Source organism: Pinus tabuliformis, chromosome 6 (genome assembly GCF_031772625.1).
Source record: "Pinus tabuliformis cultivar Carrire ecotype Pingquan chromosome 6, CPIR1, whole genome shotgun sequence".
Taxonomy (NCBI): domain Eukaryota; kingdom Viridiplantae; phylum Streptophyta; class Pinopsida; order Pinales; family Pinaceae; genus Pinus; species Pinus tabuliformis.
In genome coordinates, this window is record NC_142292.1 from 1,714,593,874 (window position 1) to 1,714,596,561 (window position 2,688).

A 2,688-nucleotide genomic window follows, 5' to 3' on the forward strand; every position below is an offset into this window, starting at 1 on the left:
AGCATTTTTCTGACAACATATTCCAATTTTTTTTCGGTTGGCAGTACAATAATTCTGCAACAATTTTGGCGTATTTGATTTCGAGACTATGTTTATCAATTTGCAACAATGTAAAATTATTAGGGGAAATTCTATCATACATCATAAATGTGAATGATGGAAATTCAAGCTACCAAGTTGTCGAAAATATTTTCTGTTTGAATTTGTGTAAAATTTGATAAGGATTTATTATAATGATATTTTAAATAAAAAAAATTTGGTTGAATTTGTTTAAAATTTGATAAAAAATGATTATAATTACTAGTCTGAATTGTAAATTTGACAAAGATTTAAATTTGTAATTTTTATTAGTTTTTAAATGTTATTTTTGGAATTTATATCAAATTTTGGTAAGAATTCGGCTAAAAAAATTGTGGCCAGATCTTGATTTGTAATTTAAACTGATTTTTGACTATATACATAAATTCAACACTCTCAAAAATCCACCAGACACAAATTATAAAAAATTATCAAGTTATTCTAGACAAATTAAATCAAAACCAAAACTAAACCTACAAATTTTCCCAAAAATCTCCCTCAAAAACTACTACTTTCCTTAATTAGAATAGAGCTTTTCAAAGTCCTGAATTTATATAATGAAAAAGGAAATTACAGCTAAAAACAGGTATATTTAAACAAATGTGATTATCAACACTGTTATACAGCATTAAATAATGTGTAACCTTGAATAATAATCCCACTATGCATATCCACGGTCAGCCAGCGTTAGCATAACAGTGGATAACTTTCAATTTATTGAAATGTGATTGGCTGTGTTGCATTAAATGCCGGAATCTGCAATCAATACAGGTTGGCTGGAATCGCGACACTAACAAAAAGTTCCGTGCCAATGTTTTGCAATAAGATTCTTCTGATGTTCTGCCAAAACATACTTCGAACTTTTGGTTCGACAAAAATTGTTAAAAGTCCCCTGCCAATGTTCTGCAATCACCAGTACATACAACATTTGTTTATTACCCGTCAAAAATCATACATATGGACGCATCATATACCTGTTCTGGTCACATTTCTTTCAAGTAGGAAGCGAATATGACATTGAGATTGTGTTTATCTCTGTACGTAGGTTGCTTCTGACCAATTTGAAAGCAGCAGCTGCCAAGTACATTCCATACAATCACATGCTAGGTTGCCCCACCTGTAAGAGATCAAGCCTATAGGGAATCCAGACAGACACTGGATCCAATGCAGTCTGTGTTTTGTTGGTTTTATAGAGTGAGTGGAAGAGAAGGGCCACCAATATTTCTGGACTTATAATTTCATTAATGCATTGAGCCTTATATGTTAACTGTGTTTTTAAAGTAGAAAATGTTGACATATACAACCCCAATATATTAATGGACCCATAATTCTAAAAATATTGGTGGCTTAAAAAACTAAAATTATTAATTAAATTATATAGAAAAAGAATATTTCTTTTTTTTTCTATTAACAAAATTATGGAGGTTCATAATATTTCTCTTTTTTTCTGAGTAAACAAGTTGTTTGAAGTGTTTGTCTTTTTGCACAAACAGGACATGGCAATGGACCTAGTCATAGATAAGGAGCGTGATGGATTTGGGACTGTTCAAATATGTAGGGGCTTGACAAAGAACATGTTGGTTTGAGCAGTTAATTAAACAACAAAGAAATGAAATTTAAAACTGAATGGAAACAAAAAAAAATCACATAAGTAAACACAATATTTTATGTGGTAAAACCTTGACAGTGTGTGAAGGAAACATCCATGGGGCAAAGGATTGGATCTTTATTTGATCAAGAATGATGCTCCATGATTACATGATCTAGGGCATTCACTAGTTTTATAAGAGCCTGCTATTAGTTAGCAATCTCGTTACAAAACTAACTGGTAGTAATTACTAAGATTTTGCCCATAATTAGATGTCTTGTTATCACATTTCAACAAACTCCACCTTGACAACAATTTTCCTAATCCCTTGCCCATGCCTATTTATCATCTCTTCTACAAGCCAAGAGAAGCTAAACACCATCCCAACTTCTCTAATGTAACTGGAATCGTGAATATATCTGCATGGACCTTATGGAGAGCTACTTTTCCGCCATCAATCACATGTCTCAGAAAATGATACCTTACATCAATGTGCTTGGCCTTGTTGTGATAACTTGGATTTGTAGCCAAGTGAATAGCACTCTAACTGTCACAGAATACATTCACTCTCTCCTGTGTCCTTCCAATCTCATTAAGTAGACCCTTTAACCAGATTGCTTCTTTACTTGCATCTAAAGAAGCTATATACTCTGCTTCGGTAGTGGACAACACAACTGTTTCTTGAAGCTTTGACATCCAACTAATTGCTCCACCTACAAGAGTAAAGACATAACCTATAGTAGATCTCCTTTTGTCCAAATCATCTGCATAATCAACATCCACATATCCGCAGACTGATGCTTCAATACCATTAAAGATGATGCAATGATCACTTGTGCCTCTTAAATACCAAAGCACCCATTTCACTGCTTGCCAATATTCTTCACCTGGATTTTCCATGAACCTACCGATAACTCCAACTGCATGTGAAATGTCAGTTCTTGTAGATACAATCGCATACATTAAGTTGCCTACAACATTTGCATATGGTACATGAGACATATAATGCTTTTCTTCATCAA